Here is a 16,071-nt window from a genome sequence, read left to right on the forward strand (position 1 = left end):
TTCTTTTCTCATGTTTGTGTCTGGAGGCTGTTCCTTTGTAGATAAGCAAAGAATAAATTCTGCATTCAGCTGTAGATTTGCAACTTCTATTTTCCATTAAAGCTGAGGCATTCATTATCTCATATTGAAATTTGATCTCAATTTCTGGTTGGTTAAAGCTGAAATTGTAGACTTCTATTTTTTTGTGAGCATTGTGATGTTAAAGAAAGGCTTGTAAATATTACATAAGTAAAATATATTAGTATTTTAGTCGTCTTAAAATAATTTAGGATATTTGTGGGTACCTTATGGCTTTGCTGAACTGCATTTAGGAGCCTGAGAAGGTGGGATGATAACTCGTTTAGAGTGCATTTGGGATGCTTTATAATGGAGGGTAAAGATTTAAGCTATAATGTAATTTTGGTGAAAGATCAAAAGGACATGAGTTGTTTCACGTTGATTTATAAACCATTAGATAAACTGAGGTTTGGGAGCACCTTCTGCATAAAATAACAGGAGATAAAGAGCTTGATAAATGTATGTGAGGTATTGTATGATGTAGTAAGATTAATCTTGGTTTGCATTTGTTGTTGTCTCTACTGAGAGGCTGGGAGATGTCTTGAGCATAATTCTTAATGATATTTCCTGCATAGTATTTATGCTCTTTTGGAAGATTTTTTTTGATTTATTTTATAGTATACAGTTTAGATGTACTTTTTAAAATTGAATTACTGTTTCCATGTAGTTTTCTGTTAAACCTTGGCTAAAACTTCTTTTCTGCTCATGCATAATTTCTTCTAACAGTTATAAAGGAAATACATTTTGATACACATTTTATCTTAAACCATCAAGAAATGGACAGGAGGGTTTTTGTGTGTTGAAGAGATCTGTGGAGCTTGGATGATCCTGTGTCCTGTGCTCTTGAGCCTGCGTGTTTTGCTCACCAAGGAAACCTAAACTATTTCTTGATATGAACAGCATTCTTCTCAGAGCTAGAGACCTTTGGGTTAGTTCTTACTGATTTTGTGACGTTTCCCAAGGTCATTCAGAAATTCTTGGTTATGAGACTCTCTGGCCAGCCTAAGACATAGGATTTTGGGTAGTCTTTTTTCTGTCCTTTCCTTTAACTATACTCATGTAGGTGGATTGTTCTTCTGCTTCTACTGCCATGGTTGTGCATGCTGGTTCTCTTTATTAACATCCTTTAGTCTGATGCAGGTGTGCAAATACTTCATGGTTTTGCCATGGCAAGAGTGGAGTGGTTATTTATTATTCAGAACAAACACCTGTATATGGCTTCCTGTGATGTGGATGACAAATACATGGAATTGGCCTCTTACAGTCCTATAGTCTTAGGATACTGACAGGATTCCACTTGAATTACATTTAGAGATTTTTGTAGCACAAGAAGTATAATAGTGTAAGTTGCTACTATGAATTGTGACATGTTTGTTGTGTGAAAATTTGTATATCTAAGACATAGCTATCTGCTTAGTGCTAAACTAAATAGAAAGGCAGTTTCATATCAACAACTCTTAAAATTCTTAAAATAATATAAAATTCTGCTCAGGACAATTTACATGGTGATCTGGACCACCTCTCCTATGAGGAAAAGTTGAAGGAACTGAGCTTGTTTAGCATGGAGAAGAGAAGGCTCCAGGGAGACCTCACTGTGGCCTTCCAGTACTTGAAGAGAGCATATAAACAGGAGGGAAACGGCTGTTTATGAGGGTAGGACAAGGGGAAATGGTTTTAAACTGAGTCAGGGGAGGTTTAGGTTAGATATTAGGAGGAAGTTTTTCACTCAGAGGGTGGTGACGGACTGGAATAAGTTGCCCAAGAAGGTTGTGGATGCCCCATTCCTGGAGGCATTCAGGGCCAGGCTGGATGTGGCTCTGGGCTGCCTGGCCTGGTGGCTGGCGACCCTGCACATAGCAGGGGAGTTGAAACTAGGTGATCATTGTGATCCTTTTCAAGCCAGGCTATTTTATACAATATTAAATATCTTTTGTTAAAGCATGGCTGATTTTTTTAAGTCTGAAATATATAATATTTTGATACACTCTTGTCCCTGTAGTTCATTATATTCAATTCATATTTGATCATTTTCTTTCTTTGCTTTCCTGTGCTTATTCATTCATTAGTGTTAAGATTTAGAAGTCATTGTAAAGAGGAGAATATCAATAAGAGTTGTGAGCAATGAAAACTGTACCACTTAAAATGAATAGCTAAATTGTGGTCAAGAAAACCAAATAAAGTGGAGATGGCAGCATATGGACTTCTTGGAAGAGACAGAACTTTCACTTGGAATCTGTTGTACCAACTTTTTTATTTTGCTTGACTACTGAAGAAAAATGATCTGACTCATGGCTAATCACTTCAGAAATGAAATTGCACTATAATTGCTGCCGTCTTGATAAGTACAGTAGATTCTATGTTTGGGTGGGTTTTGTTTGTTTTTAATAGGATGACTTCTGATTTTCATCTTTTTTTCTTGGTTTGTTTCTTTGTGCATGTAGCTCCTGTCATGCTGTCAAGCTCGGGTGTTTATTTTGCATACTATTTAGATTTCAGGATGTAAGAAGTACGTATGTCTCCAAATACTCAAGCACTATTTCATAAAGTAATGACAAAAGGTATAATCAGAGCAGTTCTGGACTGTTCTGCTTTGTGTAGAATGGGCACTGAGAAATCTTCCTGGACATTTCACAGGATACTACATTTTCATACGGTATTTCTAAAATGAATGTTTTGTCATCTCTATTTTAAAAGTAAGGAAGAAATTGTAGCTCTTGTAGTTTGACTGACTGAAGTCTGAATTTACATCTTTGTTTGAATCAGATGACTTCCTCTTCTTCCTTGGTTATTGAACCTTCTTTATCAGTACCTTAATTTCTCCTGTTTAACTTGAATACGAATTTTGAATGTAGATGCTAAGTTTCTTGAAGAAAATTATCTAGCATGCAAATTTGTTTCCTGACACAGGATTTAGGGAGTGGGCTTACTTCTTGTTTTGTTCTCTGTTTTCTTTTGAGAACAGCATTAGCTAAGAAGCAGTCCTTCTATACTCTCTTTTTTGGCATAATAATTTATGTATTTTTATATCTATCCTGTTAACTGTTAACCCTTGTAAATGAAAATGGAGATGTAAATCTTTTCTTCAGTTAAAGGAGCTCAGCTTCCCTGACATAGTTCTTTAAAACCCATATTTTATGATTACCAATTAAAAATGCTAATGACTTGCAGAACAGAACCTTACCGGATGAAACAGGACTTTAATTGCTGTCCTAATGTTTTTAATATGCTGAATCCAAGACTCCTTTTCAGCAGCTGCGAAAAGCAAAACATGAAAGGGAAATGATAAGACCATTAACTTTTCACAGGCTTTCATTTTTAGATTGCTAAGGTGGGTTTCTATTAAGTTCTTCTTAGGAATCTGAAATTAATTATAACAGTGTGCTTCTGTATGTTTTCAGAAGATTAACAGGAGGTTGTTCAGTTGAAGCGTCACCACCTATTTTTCACTCGCGTGAGAGCTGTCAGCCCTACCTATTGACCAGCTTTGGAATATGACAGCTGAGCCATATCTGACTATTGTTATTTCTACACTTGGAAAGGAGTTTTTAGAGAACTTGGAAAGATTTTCAAACTAATTAATGTCAGAGAAGTTAATTCCATGAGACTGACTTTACTAATGCTTTTCAGCAGTGCGGTGGATTTGTCTGTAGCTGTGTATTTCAGATCACAAGTAATTTTAAAGATGCATAACAAGTTAAATTGTATGACTCCTAGTTCAGACTAAGAAAGTGCAGCAGGACTGATGTCATTTAAGCACTAAATCATGTGTTCAACAAATAAAATATATTTATTATTTATTTATAAATGTGTATTTAATAGGAAGTTCTTTACTCAGAGGGCGGTGAGGCCCTGGCACAGCTGCCCATAGATCTCTGGGTGCCCCATCCCTGCAAGCACTCAGGGCTGGGTTGGATGGGGCCCTGGGCAGCCTGGGCTGATGGGGGGCAGCCAGCCCACGGCAGGGGTTGGAGATGGGTGGGCTTTGAGGTCCCTTCCAACCTACTCCATTCTGTGATTCTATATATCTTCTCAGAATCACTACTCACTTGTGTTGCTGGAAGTAAACTGATGGCAGGAGAAAAAAGGGCTTTTACCCTGTTCAGATTTTTTTTTTTAAAGTATCCATGTTAGAGCTTTGAATAACCTTTTTGTCTGTAGTTGCTTTCATTCTGTTCTGGATTCTTTAAGCTCTAGTCTGTTGGCTAAGATGGTGTAGAAAAGCAAGGTCAAAATTAACTTAAATAAGAATTATTGCATAATAAAGAAGGATAATTAAGTTACTGAGCAATAAATGTTAAAGAAAAGGTATTTCAGTATTTAATATACTAAGTTCAATTTTCACTATTTCAGGAAATACTGAATTTGTTTTTTTCCCCTCAAATAGCTATTTGACAGAATGCGAACTTTTGTATCTCACCGATTTATGACATGTCAGGAATGTGCATCTCCTAAGCCCTGAGACCAGGTCTAATGGAGGCTCAAACTTAAATGCTCCTACCAGCTGACAGATAAACCAGTGTTTCCCCATTGTCTTCTGAAAAATTTAAGTTCACCCGTATTGCTTGAAATTGTGAGACTCCAGTGACCGAACTCAAGTGTTTTGTGATACCTCAGCTATCACACTCCACAGGATGTGGAATGTTGGAAGCCTTTTGACTTGTGTCTGCAGGAAGCGTTTCTTAAACTGAAGTTTAAGTTACTTCTTCCTACTATCTGTTTAATACTGGATTTTGAAATCTCAGCTTTCTCAATTCCAGCTGTGCCCAATATAAATGAAATGGTTTCTCTGACTCTGAGATATAGGTAATTAATAAGAATTGCAGCACTCCAGAAATATAGTTCGTTATTTGCAACCGCAGATAGCAGAGACAGCTGGAGAAATGAGAAGTGGCAGCATGCATAAGGAAAATGCTGAGCATATTGAAAGAGGAACTACAGTACTCAAGAAAGAAAAAAGAACTCACCTTAGAGCTCGAGTCCTACTTATTTGCTGCATTATGTACGAACAGCAAGTGGCAGAAAGAAAGGAAAAGCAGCTGGTAAGGCAGAAGGTCAGTGGGAGTCAGCAGTGTGCACTACACTGATGTTTTCATGGCACCAGTCTGTGCATTTGTTCCCACTCTAATAACAGGCTGGAGGAAGAGGGCATTGACAGAGCTGGGCAGGATGTGCTTCATCTTGAGTCTCTGGGAAGAGGATCAGAGGCTAGGACAGCCCATTACCCACCTAGCAACTGCAGCAGTTGCAGGGGCTCAGCTAGGCACATCTGTCCTTCTGCTTCATAGTGCAGCACAGGAGAGAGTTGGAGTCAACGGATGGGATGCCCACTTGGTACTGGCCATCCGTGCCACCTCTGTCTTTCACACTTGGCAATCCCAAATATGACCATTTTGAAAGGAAAAAAGAATTAGATCATTCTTATATTAAGAATTCATTTTGTTTATGTATGGCGTTAAAAAAAAAAGTTTGGTTAAAAAAAAAAGTTGTTGTCCCGTTCTGGCTGTCTCTAGCACTACATTATTATAGAATTCCCCATAAAATGTAACAAGATATAGAATTTTGTTGAATGTGTGCATGTGTATATATGCTTATTTCTGTTTTGTATTATCTAAACAAGTAAATGAGCATATTTTATGACACCAATTAGTTTGTTCCTTAGCTTGACTCAATATTTCCTCTAAATGAATTTTAAGTAGTATTGCACTTCAGTTGTTCTTTAAAAGTAAATGCTGTGTTCTAAAATTACAGGAACAACTTTTTAGGATGCATGTAACTCTCATAAAGAAGCAATTTAATCAAATGGCCAGCATCAATTTTGCAGTGTTCCATATGTGCGTGTACTGTGTAACAGATACAGCACTTGTTCAAAATACAGCCATTAGCAATTCCTTATTAAATAGTGAAAAATTATATATAAAGTTAATTTACCTTCCGTTTCGTTCTAAGCTATCATAAACTCTAATATTGTTAAATTTCTGATCGTAAAATATAGTAAGATTGCAGTTTCTGCCTATCAGTGCAAAATAGAGCTGTTGTAGACCAGAAGTATTCATACCATAATTACATTGCAGTTAGCAGCAGGAAGGATTAACAACCTAGAAGAAAAGTACTGTACTTTAGGATTGCCTTGATTTGTTAAATTAACAGACTGGTTCTCAATTTTGACTTTAAAAACTAACTATTAATTTCCTCAGTGTGTCTGAGTTTGAGTTTAGCTACTGCTGCTTTGTATTAGCTAGAAATAAAAACTCTGTTATGTTACTGTTTTTTGTGTTCAGTTAAGTTAGACATGGGTCACAGCAATAAGCAAAAGGAATTGGAGAGAAACCTCTTGTTGTTAGATCCAGAGTGGCAGACGTCGCCTTCCCTTTCATCTTTGCAAGATGGATCTGGATGCCCAATATCTCTTTGTTGTGCAGGGAGCCCAGTCCCTGGCAGCTTCCCTCGTCCCTTTGGGCTGGCTGATAGAAATGTGCAGTGCTTGTTTGGAAGTTTCCATGATGGTGCTGGCTCAGGAACACTCCCCTTGTAGAGCAGGAGATGGGATGTTACAGAGGAACTGCACCAAGAACTCAGTGGCTGAGAGAGGCAAGGTGATCTTTGGGCTTCAAGGAAAAATGGTGCGTGTGGCAGTAATATGGAGGTCAGGTCCTGGTAGGGACCCGTCAATGAGTTCAGCTCTTCATCAGAATGGATGAAGTAGAAGTGGGTTAGTGGCTGCCATTGTTTGTTTATGGCTTATTAGCTGCTATTGTAACCAGCTAGCTGGGATCTCTGCAGCAGGCCATGAACAGCAGAGCTGTTGTTTCCTTTGTAAGGCAAGCTTTGAGGGTGAGCATTAGATACAAAGAGGAGATCTAGAAACTGAGAAACCAATAAAACACAAAACCCTCAGCTTGGAAGTGAAGAAGCACATTATAATTGTTAGGGGAGACAGACTAAAACAGAGATGGGCACTGTGAAACCTGTGTAAACAAATTGCATCTTCCCAACCCAGGGAATATTCAGCCTTAAAGAAGAACAAGACAAAGCATATTTTATTCTGAAACAATTTGAAATATTTACACATTGTTTTAAAGGAGTCATTTTTTTCTTTTCTTGGCGAGAAAACAGCAGACAAATCATACCTGTAATAGTGAAGAAGGTTAATACATGGGAGGCTATCACACAGTTCCTCTTCTGCGAATGGAACAAAAATTTTGCTACAAACAATCAATATTCTAGGGAGTGGAAAAACACTAGGATGCATTCACAAACAGAAGAAAACGAATAAAATATGTAGCGACTGCACTGTATGCTACAAAATCCATATACAGGAAAAAAGTAAACAATTTCCTTGTTTCGTGGTAGTTTCGTTGATTACACTGAGCATATTTTCTCTGCCCGTGTTTCTTTCCTAATTGTGTACTGCATTATATTCTGGGACTGAATATTCTTCTGTTTGTGAGTTAAGTATATTAGCATTCTTCTATCGTGCTTTTGGATTTCTTTTCTAATTAAGCCCTTGTCCTTTAGAAAATAAAATACTAGAAAATTTCAGTGTGGAAGGGACCCCAGGAGGTCTGTAATGCAATCTGCTGCTGAAAGCAAGGCTAGATACAGAGCTAGAGCAATGTTTTTTCTTGTACTTGGTGGGGGGAAAGAGGAGCAAAACTATGTAGCACCTCAGACTTCCTCTACATCTTTCCTCTAAATGTTGCTCTTGCGCAGAGGCTTCTGAATTCCCAAAGCTGGCTTGGTCAGTCAAAATAGACAATAAGGGATTCACCGTCGTTTCATATGCTCTGCAGTGTTAAAGCTTTTAACACTCTTATTTTTGCCTATATCTTAAAGAGAGATAAGAATAAACAGGAAGTAATTTGTAAGAATTTTTTATTTGTAAGGGTTTTTGATTGTATGTTTAAATTGAAGTTACACCCTAGATCAGAAAGTAGCTACTGGTTGTTTTCATCCCAAATACCTGTGATCCTTTCCAGTAGGGAAGAAACCTGCCACTGCCAGAATGGCAAGGAGGGAGAGAGGGAGGCTAGAAGTGCCTCTCCCCAGTGTGCCACGAGGAGGGAAATGGATGGAATTGAAGTTGTGCTGGTAGGCGAGCTCATGGCGCAGGCCTTAGCTCAGGAGATGAGTGTGGCTGTTTGGTGCAGGTGAAACTTGAGTGCACTATTTCCCAAATGTAAGGGGTGAAATTTAGGCTGTATCTCTTGGAGATGCAGCTAAAATACAAACAAACTTTGGAGTGGGATTTTGGAAACCCCAGCTCTGCTGATGATCTGCTGGCTGCCCTTGGGCAAGGTAGTTTCTGCTGTCCTTAGTTTTATCTGCGGGATCTAAAAATACGGATGTGAGAATGCTTTACATTTCAAAAGCCCGGTATGAAGACTAGGTGGCATTATTGTCACAGTTACTTTTGTGACATTGCTAAGGGGTATTAAAGCTGATATTCTCAAAGAACCGTTGTGGTTCTTTTACATGAATGTAACACATCCGATAAAGTGATGGAGAATATGGGCATTACCCACTGATAACTGCTGCTGCAGTTCTCCACCTGGGGCCTTTTCACAGCTGACCCAAGCTAGCAGAGCCTTCAAATGATAGTTGAAAATTGAATATGGCAGCTTATGGCTCTGGCTCTTGGGATTGCCAGTTTACCTATGTCAGTCACAAGAGACGGTCGTTATAACAGCTCAGTTTAGACTTCAGTCAATGTTGAAAAAAGGTAAATTAGGTTAAGAACAACTCCTGAACACTGCTGGAGAGCAAATACATGCAAGTCATGCAGAGTAAAGTTTTATCCAGTATCGGTTGTCTTGTGTGTGGCACACATCACTGGGATGTGAATACTCACTAACTTCCATCAGTATAACCCACCGAATTATGAAAACTTGAAGTGCTGAGAGAGAGTGTTTAGACTACTTTAAAATCTTCTAGCATGCAGTAATATGAAAGATGTTAAAATGATAGCTGGGGAAAGATGGAGGTTATAATTGCTTGGAGGCCAACTTCAGCTTACTTCCAAATCTAACAACTAAATCTAACAACTCAAATTATCTTAAGTGCTTTGAAAAGGATAGCAACTTTTTTTTTTAAAAGATATTAAAAGCCACAGTTAAGTGATGCTATTTTTAAGTACTTAATTTTAAACTGTGGTTTTGGTCACTAGTGCTTCTATTAAAACATTGCTGCCTTAACAGCTAATTTTTGATGAACTGCCACATAATTAACTCCAGGTTAGGATCAATAGAAGTGGGTGTGTGGGGAGAAAAAAGTGCATTTTTGCTTGTAAAAGAAAGTAAAATTTGGCATTAAGGATTGTTTGCACATATGGACATATTAGATAATTTTCATGAAAAAATGGAGCTGACCAGGTCTACTCAGATAAGTGGGTGTAATTTGAAGCAACTGAATTAAGTATGTAAAGAAGATCAATATATTTTTGAGGTGTGGCGGCCATAGTGGTGAGGCCAGTCTCTTTTCAGTGGTACGTGGAGACAGGACAAGGGGAAACGGACATAAGCTGCAGCACAGGAAGTTTCGCACGAATGTGCGTAAGAACTTCTTCACGTGAGGGTGACGGAGCACTGGAACAGGCTGCCCAGGGAGGTTGTGGAGTCTCCTTCTCTGGAGATATTCAAGTCTCGCCTGGACGCCTACCTGTGCGACCTGGTGTAGGGAACCTGCTTTGGCAGGGGGGTTGGTCTCGATGATCTCTAGAGGTCCCTTCCAACCCCTACAATTCTGTGATTCTGTGATCCTGTGATTTTTCATCCCTTTAGCCTTGATAGTTGGTGAGTCCTTTCAATGGAACCAGAAAGTATCTGACAGATTCCCCAGCTATGTGACAGTACAATATTAGGCAGGAAAAAAAAATTATAAAAATACTGCTTTTTCTTCTTTTTTTTTTAACTTAGTTTTCTTGCTCTGAAGTATACCAGGCAGTTTGTCAGCAGTGTATTTTTGTGCTAAGCATTAACCCAAGTTCACAATTCAGCATATTTCAAAGTGTGTCTCATATATGTTAATTCTGGAAGTAAATAGGAAAACAAATTTAACCAGTTAGCATGGATGCCTTATTTGCACGAGGATTCAAATGGATCTTCTTATTTGTAAGAATAATAATTAAAATTGAATGAATACTCTTGAGTGGTTCATATGGTCATCTTCGCTCTTTTGCAAGTGTACAGTGTTAAATTGAGCAGCTTTAGATCATGTTGTCATGGACTGTTGCAGGTATTGATTAGCATATGTTTGTTCATTTCTTCAGAACCTAGGACTACAGAGAGTTTTCTCTTGGTGTTACTTATTTATTTATTCATTTTTAAGCATGCTGTATATTCCGTATTTGTCTGTTTCCAAATTCTGCTTTGCACTTTCAAATACTTTGTGTCTTCAGCAAGCTGAAGAATGTATTTCTACCTCAGACACTTTTGAAGCTCATTAAAGTAGTAGATCACAGATACATAAGCCTTATCTTTAGTAAATCACTAAGCAGTGTTTCATTTTGTTGGCTAGTTAGCCCACTTGGATTTGTTCACTGCTCAGTCTTTGGGTTTGAACAGTTAAGGAATGATTTTTTCCCCCTGATGACGCTGACAAAATGCTTGCTTAAAGGTAAATGGGTTTTGACAGTCAATAGATCACTCTGCCATTTCTTTCTGTACTTGATTATGATGAAAATAATTATGAATATTTGCAATTTATAATAGAAATATTTAAAAAGTTCTTCATCAAATAGTGCTACTTCTCCAAAGAATAGCAGGGAAGATGAAAACGTTTGAAGTGATTGGCAAGTTTTTGTCAAGAGTTTCAGTCTCTGGAATCAGCCATAATTTTGAGAATGGGTGCAGTTGTGCAACTCTGGAGGCCAACAATACTTTGGATAAACAGCAAAGCAGACAGATAGAATGTCCTTTTGTCATTCAGAAATTGGATAGAAAGAAAATATTTTCAGATAATCTCGTCAAGGGATCCTTTGAAGTGCAGTCATTGATCCCTGTGCACCATAGCTCAGTAGAGAACCACAGTCCTGCAGATTGGGTCTGTAGGAGGTTGCATATATTTATTGTTGCTGCAGTAAAACATATGCCCTGTGAAAGCAAGAATCCTCATTGTAGGACCTTTTTAAAATAAATACAGATTTTCATCTGAACTTGCTTTCTTTATGAAATTTCAACTGTATACTAACAGCATCTACATTGAAATAAATTAGTTTAAACTAATAACTCTTTCTTACTGTACAATATACATAGCATACCTAGCGGCCCTCGAAAAAGCCAGATATTCATGTTTGGATGTGAAAAGATTAATTAGGGAAGAGAATTTTAACGCTTTTGTTCGTGCACTGGACTAACCTGGCCTACTAAGTAAATAGTAGATCTGACATTGACATGTGATGTAGTCAGCAACCATGTTTTATCTGTGGCTGTCTGCCTGACCCACCTGGTAGAGAGGTTATAGAAACACGTAGGGATTAAACATTAAATGAATATATTATGGTTTGTTAAAGAGGAAATGTAAATGTGCATTTTGTTCAGACCTAGCATAGGGACATAGATACAATTTGGGCCACAGTTGTTACAAACTGAAAGTTACAGTCTGTCTTCCAGTTAAATGCAGGAGGACCTGTACACAAAATATGTGAAAACTTCAAGAGTTTGGTTGGACCTGGCAGGTGTGTAAGAAGTGTCATGGTGCTAAAACCATGTAGGAAATAAGATAAATCTGAGAAGAGACTGGTCCTGAGTTAAACCATTTTGGACTTAGCTCAGAACTGAATTTCTGGGAGTTTTGTGTGTGCTCCAACCTGTAAGAATTGTATTTCAATTAGAAGCTGTAAAATGGGAGTAATAACACTGTTTTCATTTTAGAAGCATAACATTCTCAATCAGTTCACGTGAGCTCTTGTTTGTTTGAACACAACAAGGGATACCCAACCTTGATCAGGGGCACTGCTACTGTACACGCATATAAGGGTATATACTCATATATACTCATATAAGGCTATATACTCATATATGCAGTAAATACAGCCTACCTAGCTCTCACTTGGAGATTATAATTTTTTTCACTCTTATGATGCACAAAGAAAGTGAATTTATCCCTATTTTATTTTATTTTATTTTATTTTATTTTATTTTATTTATTTTATTTCTGAAGACTTGAAAAGAGCTGTAGATCAGATATAACCAACAGCTTGTTTCTGAACTGAAAGATTGAATAGCAAGTATTTCTTGCTATAAAAGTTACAGAAAAATCACTGAAGGGGATCTCAGATTTTTTTGGGGATACTGAGGTGCTGCATGCATGTAAGTAATCAGTTTATAATAAATAACTATTATATATGCATGTATGTGTATATATATATATATAGCTATAGCACTTGTTATTTTCAAATATATATTAATTTCTTTTTTTTTTTCCCTCTCTCCAACTAGGAATTGCTGATATTTTTACAGAATTTGCCCACAGCACACTGGGGAAATGAAGAAATCAGTGTACTCCTAGCAGAGGCCTACAGACTGAAGTTTGCATTTGCAGATGCCCCCAATCATTACAAGAAATGAATACGAAGATCCAGAAATTATTAAGACCGATGTGTTCTGCATTATTATGGCATCTGTTGTTTTGATTGTGATTTCAGCTCATTGTTCTTTCATTTGAATTGAGATGACCATTAGAATTCTGTTGGAATTTGGAAAATGAGAACAGAATACCAAAGAAATGGACAAAAAAGATACTGAGTAATGAATGAATTTAACTGAAAAGAGAACTTTTTTGTTCAGCATGAAAAATTAATTCAGAAGTCTATCACAAAATTGTCTTCTTTTTTCCCCTCCTATAATTTGGTGAAATGGAGTTGAATGTATGTTGAACAATTCTTATACATGCCTGAGTCTTAGAATTTCTCAGAATGATTTTGTGACTGTTTTGTTGCTATGTCATGACTTTATCAGGCAGTTGGGATTACTCATTTTGGATGAGAAAAACAAAGCTCTTCACAGTCAAGACCATTTGAGGCACAAGACCTGTGTTTTGAGGACTGTTTATAAACAGGAGGATGCTGATATTCTCATACCATCTTTCATTGTTCCATGGAGTTCCATGGAGTTAGAATGCAATGATATAAGAAAATAAAAGGGTGCAGTGGAAATTGATGGCATTTTCTAAACATTATTCAGTATTGTTGGGTGTTGTAGAAGGTTTTAGCCATACGAAGAAGTGACTTTACACCTAAGACTCATCAGTAACACTAAGATAAGTTCCTCTTTATATATTCAGGAGTGTTTTTAAAATATTGAATGGAAGGTGTGGTATTGTTACAATAATTAAAGCCTTTCTTTCAAGGCCTTTCAGTTTTTCATTATTAGATTTCACTTTTAAGAATCTTACTAAGAAGCTTGGTTTACAAAGCAAGATATATTTTTATCTCAGTTGTTGCCTTATTCTCCATTTCTAGTGCATTAGAAAAGGAAAATTAATATATCTGTTCAAAGCTCATTTGTTAAATAATTTAGTACCTTTTTTCTTATTATTCAGAAGAAGTGAAAAGATAGTTCCCAATAACTGTACACACAGCTCACTTTCACAACATGAGCAGAATAAAAATTCTCTGTGACTGTGCAGAATGAAAGCAATGTTTCTTGAAATAATGGTGGGATTCGGAATAATTTCTTTGAAACTTACACAATTTATGTCCACTATTTATTCTCAAGAAATCTTTTCAGATAAGAATTCTCTATTAGACGTAACTAAACTCATGTTAATTTGTGCCTTCCATAAACACATGGGTACTAGAAGCTCTGAATATTCGTCAGTTTGGTTCTAGAGTTGCACAGTGTCACACAAAAAGTATGGTGCACTTTTAAGTTTGGGAAATAAAGTTCTTTCAAGAAGTATTCTCCTATGACTTGTTATTGGAAGATTATTTTAAAGTTCCTAAAAATACATAGATATGTATTTTGATCAAAGCTTTGTAGACATATTAGTTACATTACTTATTTTAGGGGCTTTAGTTCTTGACATCAGCTGTATAATAAATAACAAGTTGTTTCAGGGTAAAAAGAATGAAATACGTGTCATAATGAGATCTGTGTTTTAAAATTAAATGAACTTTATGGTAGAAGAGGAAGCAATTAATTAATTCCGAAGCACAGGGTTTGCTGACGAGGGTGCACTTCTGTCCCGCTGACAGCAGCTGGGGTTTTCAGTTGTGTTGGCCACAAATTGATGCCTCCTGGATTGCTGCACCTTGCCGGGGGTCTGTAGTGGGGCTCTGTTTCTGAAACGTGTGTAAATTGTTTCTGTAAGTTCACGTTGACACGCTGTAATGTATGGAGATTTGTCTTGATGTTTACAAAGAACGTCATATTGTGCCTAACAGAATATCTGCTAATAACAGAGTAAAAGAAATTTATGACCGTTTGCTTTAGTCTTTGTATTCACATTAATTTGTTAATAGAAAAGCATACTATTGTAACTAGAGAAAAGACACGCAGCATTAAATGTACAATGTTGTAAGAGATTTCTATAATAATTATTGTTTTTTACTTGAGATGTTATTTAGGTAGTTACACGTAACATGGAAAGTTGACCCAAAGTTGTCTGCAGTGTCAGATGCTTCTGCATAGCACACACGAGGCTGGATGCATAAAATTCCTTGATGGGTCCATGCAAGTTGTCTGCCATGTCTTCCAAACACAGCCGCTGTCTCTGACTTCCCTTGGAAGAAAGCATTACCATCAGAGGTCACGTTTACTACTGTGTCTGTGTCAGAAGTTGAATATTGTACTTGAGCACATTGCTTTTAAGGATAGCGAGACGTTTCCTAATATCGATGCTTATTTATATAGATACAGATTTTTCTGGAAAATAAGAGATAGATATATAAATAAAGTTATATATCTATACAGATAGGAATCATTTGCAGGAAATAGACGGCCAACATTTATGTAACATTTCAAATGTTTCCATACGTTTAAATTTCCATAAAATATTTCACCAACCAACCGCCTTGCATTGAACATCTCAGGAAAAATGTCATTCCAAGCATAATGCTACACAGAAAAGGAAATAACATAATCGTTGTTACATCCCATCTTCAACAATTTTTTTTTTTCTTTCAAAATTCGAGGTTCTGAATATTGTAAAATTCCTTTGTAATATCTATTTTCTTATGAAGGAGGCACCCGGACACATCACTGGTGAAACCAGGCAGTAATTTCCTAGAACTGATGTGAAATACTGAAATTGCAGTGTCTAAAATGCGTTAAAGAATTTATGTAATAAAAATTTAAACAGGAATGTACAATATAAACAGATTTATGACTACAGTATTTGAAATATGTAAATAGTAAACGAATTACTCAAGTATGTAAATACAATACACGGGATAGGATAGAATTGTAAGTTTGAAATCTTATGTAATGCTGTAATATGTTATAAGAAATTAATTGCTTTTTTTTTTTTTTGCTCCGTTCCTTATGGAAAGGACCATTAATTTGTTTTTTACTTCAGAACTGTATAATAAAAGTATCTGAAGTTCCATTGTATGCTTCTGACAAATATTAACACTGAGGCACTGGTTACATCTGTAAAACTGATGAAAGATGAGGAAATAAATGCATATTTATGAAGTGCTGTACAGGGTGGAAAGCTTTTTTATTGTTTTCATCAAGCACATTGCGCAGTACATCAAAGTGTGGTTTTGGTGTGTTTGCTTATTTTTTATGGTCTCAAAACTCTTTATCACAACAGCAAGTGCAATTGGAAAAGCTCTGTTCCTGGGTATGTTTCTACAACTCTCTGCCCTTGTGTCTTACAGATTGTGCAAGTTAATGAGGCAGACAACTTCCAGAGGTTTGTCTCTGCATGCGCCATATACAATGCAAGGCACTGAGCGTTTCCTGCTGAAAGGGAATGAAGATGAATTTGATCGAGCAGTGGAATTAAATGGAGGAGAGCAAGTAAGGGTAAAGCGAACAGAGGTGGCAGAGAAATCTGTGCAGTTGGTGAGGA

The 16,071-nt window shown here is 36.9% G+C and overlaps 1 long non-coding RNA gene across 1 annotated transcript in view; it reads left to right on the plus strand.

Annotated features, from left to right (window-relative positions):
* Nucleotides 1-15,694, plus strand: part of LOC109369703 — a 38,130-nt gene extending 22,436 nt beyond the window's left edge. Inside the window, exon 2 of the long non-coding RNA XR_002119123.2 lies at nucleotides 12,492-15,694. This is a non-coding gene — a long non-coding RNA (uncharacterized LOC109369703). The remainder of the gene's footprint in view (nucleotides 1-12,491) is intronic.
* The last annotated feature ends 377 nt before the right edge of the window (nucleotides 15,695-16,071 follow it).

This window comes from Meleagris gallopavo, chromosome 1, assembly GCF_000146605.3.
Source record: "Meleagris gallopavo isolate NT-WF06-2002-E0010 breed Aviagen turkey brand Nicholas breeding stock chromosome 1, Turkey_5.1, whole genome shotgun sequence".
NCBI lineage: Eukaryota > Metazoa > Chordata > Aves > Galliformes > Phasianidae > Meleagris > Meleagris gallopavo.